Here is a 21,115-nt window from a genome sequence, read left to right as displayed (position 1 = left end):
TGTTGAAGACAAGAAGAAGAAGTATGGGTCAGTGAGTTGAAAGTGAGTAAATAGTGTAGAAGAGTGAAAATGGGCTACTAATGTTAGTTTATATAAAGAGCTCGAATTTTGAAAATTTCATTTATGAACATTACAGGTTAGACTGTCCTAATTACTATTTTGCAGATTTGACCAACCTACTTTATGCTAAGTACCGACTAGTGCAAGTTTGACTGTCCTACTTTGTCCTAATCACTAAGCGGTGCAGGTTTGACCGGCGTACTTTGTGCTGACTGGTGCAGATTTGACTGTCCTACATTATCCCAATCACTGAGTGGTGCAGGTTTGACCAGCATACTTTATGCTGACTGGTGCAAGTTTGATTGTCCTATTTTGTGCTAATCACTGAGTGGTGCAGGTTTAACCGGCGTACTTTGTGCTAATCACTGACCGGTGCAGCTTTAACCGATCTACTTTATACTAATTACTGACGGTGCAGGTTTGATGGTCCTACTTTGTCCTAATTAATTACCGATGCAAGTTTGACTTGTCCTAATTACTGACTAGTGGAGGTTTGACTGACCTACTTTGTACTAATTACTGACCGGTGCAGGTTTAACCGTCTTACTTTGTGTTAATTACTGACCATGCAGGTTTGACAGACATACTTTGTGTTAATTACTGACCGGTGCAGGTTTGACAGACATACTTTGTACTAATTACTGATAGGTGCAAGTTTGACTGTCCTACTTTGTGCTAATTACTAATTGGTGCAGCTTTGACCAACTTACTTTGAACTAATTACTGACCGGTGTAGGTTTGACCGACGTACTTTGTGCTAATCACTGACTAGTGCTGGTTTGACCGTCCTACTTTGTCCTAATTAATTACCGATGTAAGTTTGACCAAACTACTTTGTACCAATTGCTGACCGGTGCAGGTTTAACCGACCTACTTTGTACTAATTATTGACCGGTGCACTTTTTATTGTCCTACTTTGTGGTAATTATTAACCGGTGCAGCTTTGACAGTCCTACTTTATGTTAATTACTAATAGTGTAGGTTTGGCCGTTCTACTTTGTACAAGTACATATCATTGTAGATTTAACCATCCTATTTTGTACTAATTAATTACTGGTGCAACTTTCACAGTTTTATTTCTAATATTTTTCCGGATTCGTACTTTTTTAAATAAAACGTTAATATATATATATCAACAATTATTTTTAATTAAAAAAATTAATTATATAGAAAGAATATTTTTAAAACTTAACAGTTGATGTATGCAACTATTTGAGTTTTTTTTAAATTAAAAAAAATTGGGAAAACTGGAGTTAATTTCCCATTTTCATTTTTTTATTAAAAAATTACAAAATTTTGAAAACGGGAGAATTTCTCCCGTTTTCAAAATTTTTAATTAAAAAAATGAAAACTGGAGAAACTCTCCCGTTTTCTATATTTTAAAATAAAAAAAATTAAAAAATGATGAAAACGGGGATAGTTTTACCGTTTTCCACCAACATGCGTATTTTGGTATATAATCCCAAACATGCGTAATTTAGTAAATATTTTTTTTTGTAATATTTTAAAAAACCCACAAACTTACACATAGTAGGTTCATTTCAAAAAGTTTCTTTAGAGCAGGTCTCTGGATCTTTACACCACTTTCTTCCCATTACGTAGAATAGCTTGATGCACCAACATATTATGATCAAAAGTCATATTACAATGAGGAAAAAAAGGCAAAAACTTTAAATGCATTGCAAATATATTGAATTGGTAAAAACATTAAAACACATAGGAGGGTTAATTTTGATGGATTTAAAACAAAAGTGCTTCTCTTTATTAAAATTCCGTCAAGAATTACATTGAGTGACTAGACCTTTTTATAGGCTGGACTCCATAACTAGAAACAAACTTTTAAGGATAAAAATTAATTTAAACTAACCTAAAGAAAATAAAATAACAAAAGGATCTCTAAATGATAAGCTTTATTAGATTTGGTATTATTACTAACATCCCCCCTTAAACCAAATCTGCAAGACTAGCCATGCCTAAACTCTTCTTTAGCTTAACAAAGGAATCAAATTTCAGAGGTTTAGTAAGGATATCAGCAATGTGATATCCTATCCTGATTTTTGACCTCGGGCCTTTTCCGATTTCTGTGCATGCATTAGTGGTAAAATGGATGTTTTGCATTGGTAGCATTTTTACTTGATTGCACAGTGGGTTATGTGAGAAATCATGCCAAAAACCAGGGGCAATTAGGTCATTTGGATCCTTGTTTCCATTCCTTTGTTAGAGGGGAAAAAGAGTAATTTAAGAAAAAAAAAACACTATAGCAACCCAGCACTATAGCAGCCCAGAACTATAGTAGCCTATTACTTAGCACTAGGTATTATAGCTCCGATACTGTAGCATCCCGAACCTTCTATACTCTTCTTCCCTTCTTTTTCTTTTCTTCTTCTTCTTCTTCTCATTTCCTACAGTTCGACCGAGTTTCCCAATTTTGGAAAGAATTTCTCCGCCGAGCTTTTCTTCGAATCAAAGCCTCAAACTTCTTCCTCTCAAGCTCTTGAATGCGGTAAAGCTTCGATCCAAGGCTTTTCTTTTGTATTTTTCTCGTATTTGCCTTGTTTTTGAAAACCTTGGAAACTCTAGAAATACTCAGTGGATTGGGTTATTTTTAGGGTTAAATCGAAGCCCTTGATCTCGTGATTAGTTTGTATGTTTGTTTGTCAAGAAATTTCATGATTTGATGTTGTAAATCGGCAAGGAACTATTTTTGTAGAGCCGGATTTACTGTAGCGCGTTCTTGATTATTGTAGCAAGTTCTTGATACTGTAGCGAGCTAGCTTACTGTCAGTGGTACTGTAGCACCTAAACACTTTGGCCTTTTCTTGTATTTCTTTTATTTAAATTGAAGCCCTTCATTCATTGGACTTATTATAACTAGGTTTCCTCTAGTTTGAGTTTGGTTGGATCCAAAATGATGTAGTTTTATCCTAGAACCCTTAGTGTTACATGTCTGACATGTAACATCGCATATGCATGCATATTGATTCTGAGTTTTGGTCTTGATTACTTCTTGGGTTCCTTACTTGTGTCTAGGTGGTAAGGCTATAAACGAGCCTAGCCGAGCTGAGATTGGCTATGTTTAAGCTCGGCTCATTACTATTTTGATTGAGCTAGAGCTCAAGCCGAACTTATTTCGAGTTTCATTAATGAGGCTCGGGCTCACCTTGTTAGATCGTTTAAGCTCGATAATTTTTTTATTTTAATTTTTATATTAAATAAAATATCATTGAGGCTTGTTTAATGCAGGCTCGGCTCGGCTCGAGCTCAGGAATCATTAAAGGCTAGGCTCGATTTGAGCTTGGGAATCATATAAAGTTTGGCTCGATTTGAGCTAGGGAATCATTTAAAGCTCAACTCGAGTTCAAACTTATCAAAAGCCTCATTAAACAATAATAACAAAATGAATAAGGGTTATAATCATCAAGCTATCTATGTTCAATTGCTCATCTTTCAAATCTTGTTGTGAAACACTAAAACAATCAAGTCTAAAATTAGAAAAATAAAAAACCATCACATAAAGATTCAAGTCATACATAGCATAATTAGACATCAAAATAAACCAGTTCAAAATCAAACATCAATGAGGTCTTGGCATAATTCAAAATCAACATAATTAAGCCTACAATTGTTCATATAAGAAAAGCTTCATTTTAGTGATAAATTCGTTGCTTCCATAGCTTGAAAATTCCTACAAAACAATAAACATAACACATATTTACTTTTGTTAATACTTAACATAGCATATGTACAAAATAGAACTACAAATTTAATTACCAAATTCAACTCAATACCTCCATTAAAGCATTTGCAAGTAAAAACATCATTCATGGTAACAAGATTTCTTTGACCTCATCCATCACCTAAACAAAAAGAAAAAAATATTATAGTTTTAATTTAAGTATAAAATATCAAACAATGAATACATCCATAGATAAATTTAATAAAGATAGAAATAGATAAAAATTACCTTTGCTTAACTTTTAATACAAAAAAGCTTCGAAGCCAATCTTCCCACAAAGTAGTGCTTCCACGGTATTGGTAGCTAAAGATGCACGATGCGGCTCAATTACTCTAGCACCGGCACTAAAAGCGGACTCGGAAGCCACCGTGGAAATAGGAATAGACATGAAATCACGTGCCATTTTTGATAAAGTTTGAAACTTCAAAGTATTTGAATTCCACCACTCTATTGCATTAAATTGTGATGCTTCATTTGGAGAACAAATGTATACTCCCTCTTCCAAATACACATCCAATTTACATTTAACATGATGAACGGTGTCAACCATCCTAATATAATTATCAAAAGCTTCGCGGCCACTAACAATATTTTTGCCTTTGTCAATTCCACTAGCCAAACTACCACCACCACTTGCTTGAAGATTTTCTTGGTTTTCATTAGCAATTGCTGATTTATGAGTTGTAACATAATTCTCATAAATCTTATAAAGAAAGTCTCTTACATAATTGATATGGAAATCAACATCTTCTTCGGCATACAAAGTAGGAAAATAAAATTCAATCATCTGCAACTTGTTTCTTGGGTCTAAAATTGCCGCAATGGATATCAATAAATTGCCGCTTCCCCAATATTTCAAATACTTAGTTCTCATTTCTCTCACTATTCCCCTCATTTTCTCATTCCCAAAAGCAAGTTTTTCATCCAAAATTATTTTTATCCTCCAAAGTTCCGGAAGAAATAAATTTGATGTTGGATATTAGAATCCCGACACAATATTTGTTGCCACCTTGAACACTTTAAGAAGTGAACAGACTTCTTCTACTTTGGCCCACTCTTCCGCATTAGGCAAATATTTGTAGCTTTCATGTCTTTTTTGGTATCAATGAAAAACATCTTTGAACTCCAAAGCAATAGACAACATATCATGTATAGCATTCCATCGAGTGCAACAATCCAAGATCAACTTCTTTGAAGGCAAATGCAATTGTTTAGCAATGTCACTAAACATCATAAGACGTGTTTGAGATCCTCCAAAATACTTAACACTTTCCCGTACTTTAAAAATTATATCTTCAATGGCGAAAAGTCCATCTTTCACCAATAAATTTATTATGTGTGCACAACATCTTACATGAAACAATATTCCTCCAAGTGGAAGCCTATCTTGGTAATTAAGGCTTTCTTTCAACAACATGCGGCAAGATCATTATAAGATGCATTATCCATTGTAATATTCGAAACTTTTTTGTCAATTCCCCATTCTAGCAAACATTTATAAATTTTATTGGAAATTGCTACACCCGTGTGTGGAGGTGGACAATCACAAAAGTTTATGATTCGTTTTTGTAATTTCCAATTTGAATCAATAAAGTGGCATGTCAACACCATGTATTGAATATTTTGCCCGGATTTCCATAAATTGGTTGTCAAGCAAACTTTATGAACACTTGCCAATAATGCTTTTATTTTCTTTTTTCCTAGTTCATAAGCACTCATGCAATCATTTTTAAGTGTGGCTCTACAAATTTTTTGGAAATGAGGTGTAGCGGCTTTCATCAACAATGTAAAAAGCTCATACTCCGCAAAATTAAATGGTAACTCATGAACCATAACCATATGAGCCAATATTTCTCTGACTCTTGCATGATCATACTTGAAATTTTGCACATAGCTCAAACTTTCGGAATGAGAGGAAATAAAGGCAATACTTTGCTGACGTGATAGAATATGCTGACGCCGTGGACAACCTTTCAAGTGTCTTAAAAATGTTGACATATCACTACCTTGGTTGAGGGAAAGCTTGCTTTACAATGTATACATTCTGCTTTTTTCACCCCTTCTTTAGTAATTACTTCATTGAATTCTTCCCACACTTTAGATGTTTTCTTTCTTTTTTTCTTCTCAAAAAGATTCTCTTCTTCTTCCACATGTTCTTCAAGTATTTTGTTTGTTTCAATAGTTGGACTTGTACATGATTCATGATTTGATGAAGCATGATGTGGCTCTGACATATCTGAAATTACACATTAAATGTGTGTTAAAACTATCAATTTGTTCAATCTCTAGAGAACAAACTCAAACTCAAACAAGAGAACTTCTAAAGCAATGAGATTCTCTAAAACATTGCTTGAAAGGAGTGAACTCCATTCACACAATCAGCACTACTGCCACTACAATTTGATCTTTCAACCAAAATAATTTAACTATTAAAAAATATAATCTTGAAAAAAGAGCACAAATCAAGAAAAGAAAAAAAGAGCATTAATGTAGAAGCGAGATCACCTTTCTAGGGCGATGATCACCATACTCGACCTCGCCGGCGTAGGAGAACCGAAGCACTCTTCAGTGGCCTCGGCGGAGTTCGAAGAGAGAATGGGGGAAAATGGGAAAAGAAGAACGCGGTTCATTTTATTAATTTTTAGGGTTTCACCTTTTAAACCCTCAAAAAATTAAAAATTGCTTCTACTTTTTTTTAATCCAAACTTACTTAGAAGCCCTTGCTCAATGAATAAATTATATTTAAAAAGTAGAAATTTAAAATTTTCAATAATTTTGGAAAAAATTCATTAATTCATGGTTTCACTAGATCAGTGATCTCGTTTAAGTAGAGTTTAAAAAATTATTCATAAATTATAAAATTAATTAAATTTTTTTTTATTTTTGCTATCTTGCATCATTTCAAAAAGTCTAGTGGATAATAAAACTAGTTTATAGTTTTTATAATATTATTGTCGTATATATGCTCGATAATAATGCTATAAATAATTCTATTCATAAATTTTTGTAAATAAACATGTAAATGTATATGATACATTGATACTATAAATAAATCCCTTAATAATTTTTATAAATGTACTATTAACGAGATGATAAACAAGTCCTTTAACGATTCTTATAAACAAGCTTTAATTGATACATTATACAAGTTCTTTAACAATTCATATAAACGTGTTTTTAATGATTCATATAAACGGGCTTTTAACGATTCATATAAACGAGCATATAAACAAGATTTTAACAATTCATATAAACGAGCGTTTAATGATTCATATAAATGAGTCTGCTCACGAGCCTTAACGAGCCAAGCTTGATGGTGTTCAGGCTCGGCTCGTTTATTTTACGAGCTTAATAATCGGGCTTGAGAATCGCTCATTTAACTTAACAAACGAGCTGAGCCGAGCCCTTAACGAGCCAAGCCTTCTAGCTTTTAACGAATGTGTTGGCTCGTTTACAACCCTACTAGGTGTCGAAACATCTTCTAAGAGGAAGGAAATCGCCAACCAGTGTGCACATCTCCATGCGAGATGACATGTTCGGTGAGTGGGTTATGTTGAGTGCACAATTCTAATTGAGTATCAAAAATATTTTATTTGCTTTCTGGAATGATTTCCATGGCTTTATTATATTTTAAATGACTGTTTCATGGGTTAAAATAAAGTGAATATGATCACTAGAGACTATGGTTTATTTGGATGACTTGTGATTTATTCTCTGGAAATCATGAGAAAGCTTACTGAGGATGTAGTTGTGTTAGTTGAGATTGAACTTGAGGAAATACATGCTTGGTGGGTGAATGGAAATTGTTGATTATTATAACGAGTTCTTTGAGCTTGAGTGTTATAAGTGAAATTGATTATGTATGTTCAATGGACGATTTAATCTCCCTAGGGATGTATAATTTCTAAAGTTTTGAGGCATGATGTGATAAATATGGTACATGGAACTTGATGGAGCTTCGAATGCTAAGCTATATAACTACACTAGTACATTGGAATTGGAATGACTTGTGGAACCTTATGCATGATTTTGGGTAGTTAGTGAGATTGATGCTAATATTTTCTTTGAAATATTTGAGAACCTTGGATGATATAATTACATTTATGCTGTAGGATCACCAAAGTTGATGAGGTTTGTTCTTGTGAGCATAGTGTAGGGTGCTTAATTGTATTTGATCATATTGCGGTATCTATTGGGTGGATGTCAATGATTATGATTATTATTTTAAATGAAATTTCTTTAGAAGGTTGATGATGAATAGCTTGAGTTATATGCGACAAGTGTTGGATTACAAAACTGAATATTCTTGTGAATTTCTAATCATAGTTTGATTTAATGCTCCTAAGAGGAGATAGTCAACTTTTGAGTATTTTGACAATGGGATTATTATAAATGAAGTAAATATTGATGTTGAGATAATGTCACCATGATAAGGATCTAAGATATGATTGAGTATAAGAAAGGGTTGAATAGGAAAGACTTGTGAAAGTAAATACCTGATGATGTGTAAAATAGGATTTGATCTATATATATTGGCATGTGTAAATATATGTGACGAGATGAACACATTTTCATGACTTTTAAAGGACTTGGATGTTGTGGTTGATTAGACTTTGGGAATTAATCTTGTACTTGGAGGAAAACTTAGTGAGCTGCGAAAAGAGAAAGCTAGAATAATCCTAAGTAACTTGAGGTTTAACTAGACCGAAAGTCATGTTTGTTCTGATGCCTTTTTACACTATTGGCAACTGCTTCTAGATTATGATTTGTAAAACCTTTCACTTTTATAAGCATACTTTTGATATTTATGGCTATGAAAGAAAAGGGGTTTTATTTCTGAATGCCATGTTCATATGAATTGTGGATATTACAGTGTATTTAATATTAGCTGGTTTTATTGTCTAAAACAATGTTTCAATCAACTTGAAAAGCTTCATGTGTTATTGAGCTATTCTTAGCATATGGACAGAAAATGTTTTTGAACATATTGGTATATCGGGCTCGGAATACTTTTTGAAAGTTTATATGCATTGTTATGCCTTTGACATTGGCTTTGTGGGCATAATGTTTATTTCCGATATGTGAATGCTTGTCCTAAATAAGGACCTTGTGTTATGATTCATACAGATTGTATTATTGCTACATCTACATGATAATTTGGATGGTGATGGCAGGCCCAACTACTACAGCAGTGGGTTCCTTATGGGTCAGCCTTTAGAGGTGGCGTGGTGGACTTGAGTGTTGATTTGTCCAGATAAGGTGGGAGTGTAGATCCTTGATTGGATGATACATCGGGATCCCGGGGTCACCATACCGGACCGGTGGGCCAACGTCAAGGGTGTGAAGGCCTTGATAGCTCTCAACTTAGTCGCGACAGCGGCTAATGTTGGAGAGTGTTTTTAGGCCATTGCTTATTTGATCGAGACATAATTTCAGTATTTAAGAAAAAATCATATTTTCTTGCAATTGGCATATTCGAAGTGTGATCTCTACATATCATGTTTTATATTTTAATGTTTTTTCGATCATGTATCATGCAAAATTGAGGATTTGTAAATGTTGAAAATTTTATTTCTTTAAGTTGGTGTTTCTACTCATTTTGAGAACTTATGTCCATGCATTTGTTTAATGCATGTTGATGCTTTGTCTATACTCGCGGAAAACCTATGCTTCGATTTTTAAATACCAAGGTTTCATATCTTGCACTTATATTGTGTTGCAAATGTGAAACGGTTCCATTTCATTTATGTTTTTGTAAAACGTATTTATTGGAATGCATAGATTTGGTTTGACATTCTTTTAGATTTGTGGTAACCATTCACTCAGACCTTGGTTACTCACCCCCTCCCTTCCCTTCCAAGTTTTAGTGGTTTTGGGGCGTCGTGGCAAGGTGAAGTGCTTGGCAATTTGCATCTCAAGTTAAGTTTTTATTTATTGCATGGTGTAATTGACACGTCCGAATATGCTTATAAACCGTAAGTGCACGGGTGTCGAAGTAATAATCCTAGATGAGTGGGTATCATATCCACAGAGAGTAGAAAATAAAGACACTTAAGTTGTTTTGTAACTAATGTAGAAGATGAATAGTGATATGTGTGACAAAATATGAAATAACGAAAATAAAAGCAACAAGATAGAGAGCACAAGTAAAGGAGAAGATAAGGCAATCGATAAAGATGGGGTACCCGAATATTGATTAGCCTAGGACAATAGTTTCAAGTGCAAGAACCCTCTATTATACTTTCTAATTGATGCAACTATGAGTAGTGGAAATCCTTAATTACATGATCCCATATCTAAGGTCAACCATGCCTAACTCTATACATGTCCCGGAGGAGAGATTAAATAACCTCTCAACCTCGCAGTCGCATAGAATTACAATGAGCTCTAGGGATTTCCAAGCGATAAACCCTATTCCTATGTATAGATCTAACCCTTTGGTCCAGGTGGAAGATCCCTAGCCACAATTAAGCCCTAGGTGCTAAAATCACCTCAACGGTTCACCCCATTGCACTCGCAACTAAGCCCCAGCGGAAGGTCATCCCTTAGCCCATTTACTCTACTATGGCCACAAAAGAACTCTTGGAATGTGGAGGTAGGATAGATCACACCGGAGGAGAAAGGGGACGCTCAGCTACCTCTCGACTCACCCTCTCAACCCTCTCCAATCTAGCTTTGTCTAACTCTCATGGTGTGTCACTCACTCACAAGAGTTACCAACAAGAACTCTCAACCCTCGTGTCACTCTAGGGGAGTATTCATACAATCAAGTCTCCAAGATTGGAACTCACAATAAACATCAATTAATTGAAAGCATAATAAAGAGATTCAATGAAACGAATACATCCTAGGGTTCACAAATACCCAAGTACCCACTAGGGGTTTAGCTCTCCATGGAGCTAGACACAATCAATGAAATTGAATGTAAAAACAAAGCATCCATAGAAAACCCCCTCGTTAGTCGTGGCGATGGTCTTGTGGAGAGTCCTCTACTCGTTGCAAGGATCCCTTTGTCCGGCCTAGGATACACCTCGTAGGATTGGTGCCGACGAAAGCTCTCCCACTAACCTTTTTCCAAATGGTGAGCGATATTGGAGCCGTAGAACCTCTCCAAAGCCCTAGCCAATACCTCTTAAAACCCTAGCCGCCGCTCTCTCTCAAGTTAGGGAAAAGATGGAGAAAAGAATAATGAAATCGGGGCTAAAATCGGCTTTTAAAGGGCTGGAATCGGGAATCCACATGCCCGTGTGAGTGCTCCTGTGGATTTTTCACATGGGCGTGTAGACTTTCCATACGCCCTTGTGGATTCTCTATTTTTTGTGTTTTCTCGGCCAGCTATGAACAGTGCTGCTACAATATTTTTGCTACGGTTTTTACTACAGAACCGGGCCGAAATACTCCCGAATCCATGCTTTCATCGAGGTAACGGAAACGGACACATGTTTACGTCGTGGATCACTTTGCTTCTTCAATAACGGACATGTTGGTGGAGATCTTGTTCTATATGCACAAGTTGAAATGCTTGAATGTGACTGCCCTTGTGTCCCTCTAAATAGTTGTGCTAACTCAAATACGAGGAGGTTAGCACACATTCATGCATCTCGAACCCAACCTATGTCTTCTTGTTTGAACCTTAGCAAGATTTCCTCCAAATTGATGCATTATGACCCACATTGGCTTTTTCCTCTCATAATCGGTCTCACAGCCCTACTTGCATGAAAGTAACATAAATACACACATATTAGCGTTAAAACCCGAGAAAAGTAATGCTCAACACAAGGAAAGAACACTTCGTATTCTTATCACACAAGTACTTATCAGTAATTACAGAGGATCCACTAGTGTCCTTAACTCTGTGCTTGTGACATGTATGCCTTTTGCAACTCGGTTGATTTTCTGAGTGAAAGTTTTACTTCCTTGTATCTTCATTATGGTCTTGTTATTTAGCAAGAGTTTGTGAGCCTTGCGAGGACTTGAGGGTTGAGTGGTGGGTATCCCTCCTCGGGTTGTCGTGGCAGTTATCACATGGCAGCCTATCGGGTCGCGGCGTGACAAGCAACCTAGTCCTCTAATTTGCAATAAAGAACTTCAATCTCTTTCTTGTTGACTTGATCTCTAAGAAAATGAAATCTTATGTCAATGTGCTTGTTTTTCCCATTATACCTGGATGTTTGGCTAAATTTATTACAGAAATGTTGTCCACAAAGATTTTTGTAGAACTATTAATTGGAAACTGAATTTGATTCATCACATTCCTCAACCAAATTGCTTTACATGCACAAAAAGCTGCTCTAACATATTTTGCTTCACAAGTAGATAAAACTGCAATGGATTGTTTTGTAGATGACCAAGATATTGGTATAGAACCAAAGTTGAACACATACCTAGTAGTGTTTTTCCTATCATCCTGATCACCTGCACAATCGCTATCAGAGTATCCCACAAGCTCATTCTTGTTAGAAGATCTATAGAATAAGCCATGATCCAATGTGCCTTTGATATAGCATAAAATTATTTTAGCCACATGAAAATGACATTGTCTAGGTCTCTCCATGTACTTGCTAATTAATCCAACACCATAAGAAATATCAGGTTTAGTATATGATAAAAAATGAAGACTACCAACAATACTCTTAAAGTATGTTGGATCAATTGCTAAGTCTTCTCCTTCCTTGAATAATTTGGTGCCAAACTCTATAGGAGTACGTGCAGGATTACAATCAAGCATCTGAAATTTATTTACGATGTCTATTGAATATTTTTGTTGATGAATGAAAATTCCATTTTTACTTTGGATTACTTCCAAGCCCAAAAAAAATATAACATATGACCAAGATCAGTCATCTCAAATTCTGAAATCATAGCCTTCTTGAATTCTTTAATCATATTTTGATTGTTCCCCATGAAGATAATATCATCAACATAAAGACAAACAAGTGATATGTTACTTGAATTAGTGATTTTCATATATAAAGCATGCTCACTTGGACACCTTTGAAGGCTGTTAGCTTGAAAGAAATCATCAATCCATTTATTCCATGCTCTCGGAGCTTGTTTAAGCCCATATAATGCCTTCTCAAGTTTATATACTTTTTCTGCATTTCCTTCTTTTATAAACCCTGCTAGTTGCTTGATATAAACTTCTTCCTCAAGAGGGCCATTAAGAAAAGCTGACTTGACATCCATTTGGTGGACATTCCACCTATTTTGAGCAGTAGAGCAATAATTAATTTAACTATTTCAATTCTAACAACAGGGGAAATACCTTTTCATAATGAACTTCAGCACGTTGTTCATAGCCTTTTGCACACAAATCTTGCATTATATCTTTTCTATCTAACCAGTTGGCTTGATTTTTGTCTTGAACATGCATTTCACATCAATTGCTTTCTTTCCATATAGTAGATCGGTTAGCTCCCAAGGTTTTATTATTTTCTATTGCTTTTATTTCTTCTTTCATGGCACTAATTCATTTCTCATTTCTAATAGCTTCTTCCAATTTGATAGGATCACTAATAAATGCTTGAGTGAACATAGTTCTTTATATGTTTTACATGCATTGAGCATCATTTTTATCATATTTTATGTCTCATAAGTTGTATTTGGTATTCCTTTATGCAAATTTTAAAGAAGAAAAGGAAGCAAAGATAGGTTATGAAGGCACATTTTGGGAGTCTTTTGTGCACCACAAGGATCATGACACAAGCGGAGTTCTTACATATAGGGATGTGTGCCAATTTCCAGAAGAATTCAAGTTAGATTGTAAGTTGGAAGGGCATAAAGGCAATCACATTCCCATGTCCCGACTTATGTGAAAACTTCAACAGCATTCCCAATGATGTTTAATCGACAAGAAGCCTTCTGACCTACAATAAGAGAGTGTGCCCGTCTGTGTGACCTCAAGAAATGGAGAATTTTGTGAGCACTATTCAAGGAATGATGTAGTGGCACTGCAAACAATCACTGTAGCAAAACAATGTATCAGTTACTGTTTATGTGATCGGGTGAAAATTCCGCCCGGTTGCGTGGAAAAATCTGCATCCCACCCAAGCGGGTGACAGTTCGTACGGTCGCTGAAAGCACATGACGACCCCGATTTCATATTATAAATAGCCGTTTTAACCTATTCTTTTGATAACTTTTGACATCTTTTGAAAGACAAAGTGGCTAAGATTTTGAGAGGAGGTCTTTGCAGCTTGGGGAATACTTCTTCACCAACTTTGATTAATTACCCTTCATCATAGCATTAAGGAAGCCATCGGCTACCTTGTTTTGGAGAGGAATCCAATAAACGCTTAAGTGTATGTATTCTAGACATATATTTGTTGTATTATTTATGTATTAATTAATGAATAAATCCTGATTTTGTTGTTTAATTAGTCTTATTCATATTACAATCCTCAAGAATGCCTAGGTGAGCTTAACAATGCAATTGAGGAAGAAATCAACACTGAAAATGACGTTTTAAAGCCTGGGATACTATAGCAAGCACTATAGCACGAAGGAGTTAAGAAACGATGGATTATTGGGTTTTGTTGATGGGCTTTCTGATGGCCATGAAGATACCCGCAAATCAGCTGAAAAATGTGCAATTTATAGTAGCATTTCACTGTAGCACTTCACAGAAATTTTGGCAGAAATCTTGAGGCTCTTACGAGTTCCTTCATGCCCGTGAACTAGACCAAGAATCTAACTTGAGAGAGGTTTTAAAAGAAGTTTTAGGGCTTTTTGAGTTATTCATTATCCCTCTCCTTGAAGCTCTCAACCTCACAATTCAGATCCAAGGCTCTTACGGGTCCTTCATGCCCATGAACCAGACCATGAAGCAAAATTGAGAGGTTTTAAAAGAAGTTTTAAGGCTTTTTGAGTTATTCATCATCCCTCTCCTTGAAGCTCTCAACCCCACAATTCAAATCTGAGGTAAAAGAAAGTGATTGAAGACATTTTTGAAGAGGAAATCAATAGGAGAAGCATAATCTACCAAGATCCACCCTTGATCCTACTTATAGAAGCTTGAAGACGACGAGGGAAGCCACCCCCATTGCGGCTTGTGTGGAAGCTTTTCATGCAATCTAAAGCGTCATTCGACTTCTAATCTTTGAGGGAGTTTTGCTCATGATTTTTTTAGTTGTTTTCATCATGATGAACTTTTGTATTTTCTTGTATGGACAGCTAAACCCCATGGTCACCGGATGCCGGTGAACCTTGGGGTGAACTTGTTTGTATAAATGCTTAGTTTGCTTTGAATTCATGTGATTTTATTTTGTGATTTAATCTTTGTGCTCCTCGATGTGTTGAAATTGCAAAAGAACTTGTGTTTTAACTCCTATGTTGTACTTGGATGCGCGTGATGTGCCCTCGTACTAGACTCACTTAGCTTGAAAGTGATCCATGTACAAATACATAGAGGGATTCGGGCATTTTGTACCCCTCCAACCATTAGGAATGGACCTAGATGTATGTTTGACCCTAATTTGAGAATTACCTATCCACATTGAAATCGTAGGAGGATTTAGTTGGAAGAAATTCTGGACCAATACTCGTACTAGATTAGGCGTAATCACCAAGGGATTCGGGATTACCTATTGATGAGTGCATTTTATATCATATTTTTAATACCTTCAATGCACTATTTCACTTGTCTTTTAGCACATTTTGTCTATAAATGATGTTATTCTGGGTATGTTTATCTCTGTTGCAGGTTTTTAGAGCTCATAACACATATGGAGTGAAATCAAGGGCAAACCAACTAAAGAAGATAATTCCTCTAAGTGTCCAATGTAAGCACAAGCAGAGCACGGGCATGCTATCTTCCCCATGGTTTCTCTGTCTGGGACCCCCTGATTGTTAACGAGAGCATGGGCAAAGAATGGGGGTGCTTTCTCCCCGTAATTACTTCGAGAAAAGAATGTCCTATACTTTCAGGGGAAGTACAGTCTGTGTGCCCCTTTCATGGGCGTGCTCAAGCTAAGCACAGGTGGAGCATGATCGTGGTCTCCCCGTGGTTCTCTCTGGATGACACTTAGCCCTTTTCACTTAGAAGCTTCAAGAAGGGCACGGTCTGAGCACGACTGTACTAGATTATGTCGAGCCTGAAAAGTTCTTTTTAATGCCCAGATTTAGGGTTTTTTTAACATCTTTGTTCGGCAGCTTTCTTCTCCAGCGGAGGAACCTTTAAGGAAACAATAATCAAATGCCACCACTCGAGCTAAGGAGGCCAAGGGTGAGTTAAAACCACCAGAGAAGTGGAGTTACCCATTCCATAGAGCTCTTGAAGTACATTTGAGGAGATTTTGTAAAAGAAAGGGGAAGTCTAGATGTCTCTCTTTCTTATGTTTATCATTCTCTCTCGTTTGTATGAATTCATGAGGGGCTAACAGTTCCACGATGCCCTGGGATTATGAACTATGTTGTTTTTGATATTTGCTACTTGAATTTTAATGCCTATAGAGTTCTATTGTTTTCTTGTATTTATTCATGAGTTTGCATAACTTAGCATGCTTGATTTACGTAGATTCTTGTGTAAAACTTAGCGTGTATGGATTACCATAGTTCCGATTACCTAGTGTAGTTGCAAAACATGGCGTGTATGAAGCCCGTAGTTATACTTGTAGAAGTTGGTGTATTTGATAGCCATAGATGCAAAATTACTTGTGAGCACTCACAAGGATCTTAAAATGTACCCTGGTAGGCATTAGGCTTAAGTCAATATCTCAGGCACTTAGGAATCATCCCCGAGCATTCCTCTCCTGTTATCAAAACTCAACACTAGTCTACTTAGTTCTTTCACCCTTTTGTTTTTAGTCTTGTAGTGGTTAATACCTTCATAACCCTTTTGGTTGACTAAACATTAGATGATCAACTAGTAGTAGAAGTCTAGTTCTTGAGCTTCAACAACCCTATCTCTTATGGGGTAAGACTTTATTATTGATAATAATCCGTACACTTGTGGAGAGTTCATCACCTACTTTAGGAATCTCTTGATCCAAAGTCACCACTGCTTTGTAACCTTAGCATTCTTCGAGCATTAGTAGCACCGAGGGAATCCGCATCTGTGACCATCCTTTCCTCTAGATTTCCCACTCTTTCATCCTGCCATACTTGCATCCTCCTTTAGTTTTTATTCTCTTTTGATAGTTTAGGACACTCGCACTTTGATTTGTAGGCTAAATAAGTAAAGGGGAAGTAAGGGTAGCTCGTTGATCCCATGGAATATGACCCCTTTGTCCCTCACAAGGTATTACTTACCGACCCCGTACACTTGCAGGTGTTCACATCAGAATTGATAAGTGCTTGTGTGATAAGAATATGAAGTGTTCTTTCCTTATTATAAGCATTACTTTTATAGGATTTTAACGCTAATATGTGTGTGTTTATGTTACTTTCATGCATATAGGGTTGTGAAGCTGAATCTTAGAGAAAGAAGCCAATGTAGATCGTGAGTGCACCATTTAGAGGAAACCTTGAGAAGGTTCAAACGCGAAGACATAAGTCGGGTTCAAGATGCTAGAATGTGTTCCAACCTCCTTGTATTGAAGCTAGCACAATGATTTGGATAGGCACAGAGGCAGTCACATTCTAAGTATTCCGGCTTGTGCATGTGTAACAAGATCTCCACCAACGCGGCCGTTCATTGAAAAAGCAAAGCGATCTATGATATAAACGTGTGCCCGTTTACGTTATCTTGATGAAAGCATGGTTTCGGGAGCGTTTCGGACCGGTACTGTAACAGAACACTATAGCAAAATACTGTAGTAGATACTAGTCATGGCCGGCTGAAGAAGGAGTTATCCAGAGAAGCCACACGCCCGTGCGTTAATTCCACGCGGGCCATGTGAAATATTCACATGGGCATGTGGATTCCCGATTCCAGCCCTATTTAAGGGCCGATTTCAGCCCCGATTTCAGGATCTTTTTATCTATCTTTTCCCCAACTTGAGAGAGGGTTGTAGCTAGGGTTTTGAGAGGTATTGGCTAGGGATTGGGAGAGGTTCTACGGCTCTGACATCGTGCTCCGTTTGGAAGAAGGTTAGTAGGAGAGCTTTCGTCGGCACCGATCTGGTGAGGTGTATTCTAGGCCGGACAAAGGGAACTTTGGACGAGTAAAGGACTCTCCACAAGATCATCGTCACGACTATCAAGGGGGTTTTCTATAGATTCATTGCTTTTACATTGGATTTCATTGATTGTACTTAGCTCCATGGAGAGCTAAACCCTCTAGTGGGTACTTGGATTATGAACCCTAGGAAGTATTCGTTTCATTGAACCTTGTTATTATGCTTTCATTAATTGATGTTTTTATTGAGTTCCAATCTTGAATGCATTGATTGTATGAATACTCCTTAGAGTGACACTAGGGTTGAGAGTTCTTATTGGTAACCCTTGTGAGTGAGTGACACACCACGAGAGTTAGACAAAGCTAGATTGGAGAGGGTTGAGAGGGTGAGTCTAGAGGTAGCGAAGCGTCCCCTTTCCACTCCGGTGTGATTTATTCTACCTCCAATTCCTCGAGTTCTTTGCGGTCATAATAGAGTGAATGGGCTAAGGGATGACCTTCCACTGGGGCTTAGTTGCGAGTGCAATGAAGTGAAGCGTTGAAGTGATTTTAGCATCTAGGGCTTAATTATGGCTAAGGACCTTCCGCCTAGACCAAAGGGTTAGGTCTACATATAGGAAGAGGATTTATCACTTGGAATCCCTAGAATTCATTCCAAAGCGTCCCCTTGTTTTCTTTCTTTTTCTGCAGCTCCTGGTTCATGAGCCGAGAGAACCCCTCAACATTGATTGAAGGAGATCCCGAGTTTAAATGTACACTTAGAAGAAAAAGGAAAGAACCTGTGTAAGAACAGTCTAATCTAGCTGATTTGGAAGTTGAAGGATCGGATAATATGGCAAAACAAAATGAGTAACAGAGGATATTGTCAGATTTTGCCAGACCGTCATTATTGGGGACACAATCGAGTATTGTGCATCCCCTGATTATAGATCAGAACTTCGAGTTAAAGCCGACATTCATGCACATGTTGCAGCAATCGGCACAATTCAGTGGTTTGGCCGATAAGGATCCAAACAGTCATATAGAGAACTTTCTTGAGGTGTGTGATATGCTCAAGATAAACGATGTGACAGATGATGCCATCAAGTTGAGAGCCTTCCCATTTTCCCTAAAGGGGAGAGTGAAGCAGTGGCCACACTCATTACCTAGAGCATCAATTACCACATGGGAGGAGATGGTAGAAGCTTTTCTAGCCCGTTATTTCCCTCCCGAAAAATCTGTAAAACTTAGGAATGAGATCTCGTCCTTTGTATAGTCGGAATTGGAGTCTCTATTTGAGACGTGGGAAAGGTTCAAGGAGCTCCTGAAAAAATGCCCGTAACACGGATTCCTAGAGTGGATGATTGTTCAGATCTTTTACAACGGGTTAAATCCGGGCACAGGGCAACTCTTAGATGCGGCAGTAGGAGGTACCTTAGGTAGCAAGAACCCGGTGAGGCCCGTCAACTAATTGAAGAAATGGGGTTAAATAGCTAGTAATGGAATGCTAGGGAGAAGAAAAAGGTGGCCGGGCTTCATGAGATAGATGCAGCAACTTCATTGGCGGCTCAAGTGGAATAATTGAGTAAGAAGTTAGATGTTCTAACTTCGAATAGAGTGGCGGCTGTGACTACTTTCACCAGGTGTGGTGGAGGGACATGCTCCCTCTGATTGCCCGATCTCCATTGGTGATGCATCTGCGGTTGAGAATGTTGATTTTGTTGGTAATGCGATGAGAAATCAAGGGAATCCATATAGCAACACCTACAATCCGGATTGGAAGAATCATCCCAATTTCTCATGGAGTAACCAAGGTCCTTAAAAGGCCATGGGGCCACCGGGTTTCCAACAACAACAAGCCCCAAACATGGAGAACCGAGTATACGGTTTAGAAACCCGAATGACCGATTTGGAGAAGGCCTTGACTAGATTTGTACAATCATTAGATACAAGGTTTCAATCAGTTGAGGCTACACTTTACAACCACACACTTCTTTGCACAACCTTGAGAATCAAGTGGGGCAGATTGTGAAGTCTCTATCGGAGAGATCACAAGGAAGCTTACCAAGTAATACCGAGACCAATCCTAGAGAGCATGTGAAGGCGATCACTTTGAGAAGTGGTCGTGAGGTTGAAGGCAGGTTTCCAAGTGAGAAGCCCAATGAACATGCATCCGAGGTCATAGAGGTTGAAGAGAGAACAAGCAAAGAGAAGGAGGTGGCACCCTCACCTTTTAAGCCAAGAATCCCTTATCCCTCTAGGTTGAAGAATGACCAAGCAGATGAACAGTACAAGAAGTTCCTGAGCTTGTTCAAGGAACTCCACATTAATATTCCTTTTCTTGAGGCATTGTCTCAAATGCCTAAGTATGCAAAATTCTTGAAGGACTTGTTGACTAACAAGAGAAAGTTAGAGGAGAGTGCTTCAGTGATCTTAGATGCTTCTTGCTCGGTGGTTTTGCAAAAGAACATGCCGAACAAGAGGAAAGACATGGGAAGCTTCATCATTCCATGTAACATTGGCAATTTAGGTGAAGAAATGTCATTGGCGGACTCAGGGGCCAGTATCAACATCATGCTATACACCTTCTTTCAGAAGCTAGGCTTAGGCGAGCCTAGGCTCACTCGGATGACTTTGTAATTGGCGGACCGAACGGTGAGACATCCGAGGGGTGCCATGGAAGATGTGCTTGTCAAGGTAGACAAGTACATATTTCCTGTTGATTTTATGGTGTTAGACATCGATGAGGATGTGGATGTACCCTTGATACTTGGGAGGCCGTTCTTGCCGACTTCCAGGGCATTGATTGACATGGATGGCGGGGAGCTAACTTTGAGAGTTGGAGATGACAAGCTCACATACCGCCTTGCGGAAGCCATGTGGCATTCTTTTGATTTCGATGATACTTTGTATTTTATAGACACTACTGATGAGATTGTTGATGAATATATACAGGAAATGTTCAATCCGGACCCGTACAAAGGTTTGTTCGACCAAGAGGAGAAAAATGAAGAAGTAATGATGCTTGGCTCGACGGAAGAAGTACTGTCTACTACGGGGATCCTGAAGAAGGTGCTTTGGAAGATAAAGAGGGCGAGGAGACACCACCGGAAACGCTCCAAGGCTGTTGGAGATGTGCGTGAACCGAACAAGTTGGATGAACCAATACTAGGTGGTCCCAAGCCCAATAACTCTCCCTCTACCTTCAAGAGACTTTGTTCTCACCGCTGTTTTAGAGGGGTTTTCAGAAAATTTTCACGCCAAATTCAAAGTGTCCATACCTA

The 21,115-nt window shown here is 37.6% G+C and overlaps 1 non-coding gene across 1 annotated transcript; it reads right to left on the bottom strand.

Annotated features, from left to right (window-relative positions):
• Nucleotides 1-19,074: 19,074 nt before the first annotated feature.
• On the bottom strand, nt 19,075-19,181 carry LOC120264213. Its single transcript, XR_005537382.1, has one exon. It is a non-coding gene; the product is annotated as a small nucleolar RNA R71 (small nucleolar RNA).
• Nucleotides 19,182-21,115: the final 1,934 nt, after the last annotated feature.

The sequence above is a fragment of the Dioscorea cayenensis genome, chromosome 6 (assembly GCF_009730915.1).
Source record: "Dioscorea cayenensis subsp. rotundata cultivar TDr96_F1 chromosome 6, TDr96_F1_v2_PseudoChromosome.rev07_lg8_w22 25.fasta, whole genome shotgun sequence".
Taxonomy (NCBI): domain Eukaryota; kingdom Viridiplantae; phylum Streptophyta; class Magnoliopsida; order Dioscoreales; family Dioscoreaceae; genus Dioscorea; species Dioscorea cayenensis.
Note: the sequence above shows the minus strand (reverse complement) of the source record. Positions and strands in the feature narration are given on the sequence as shown.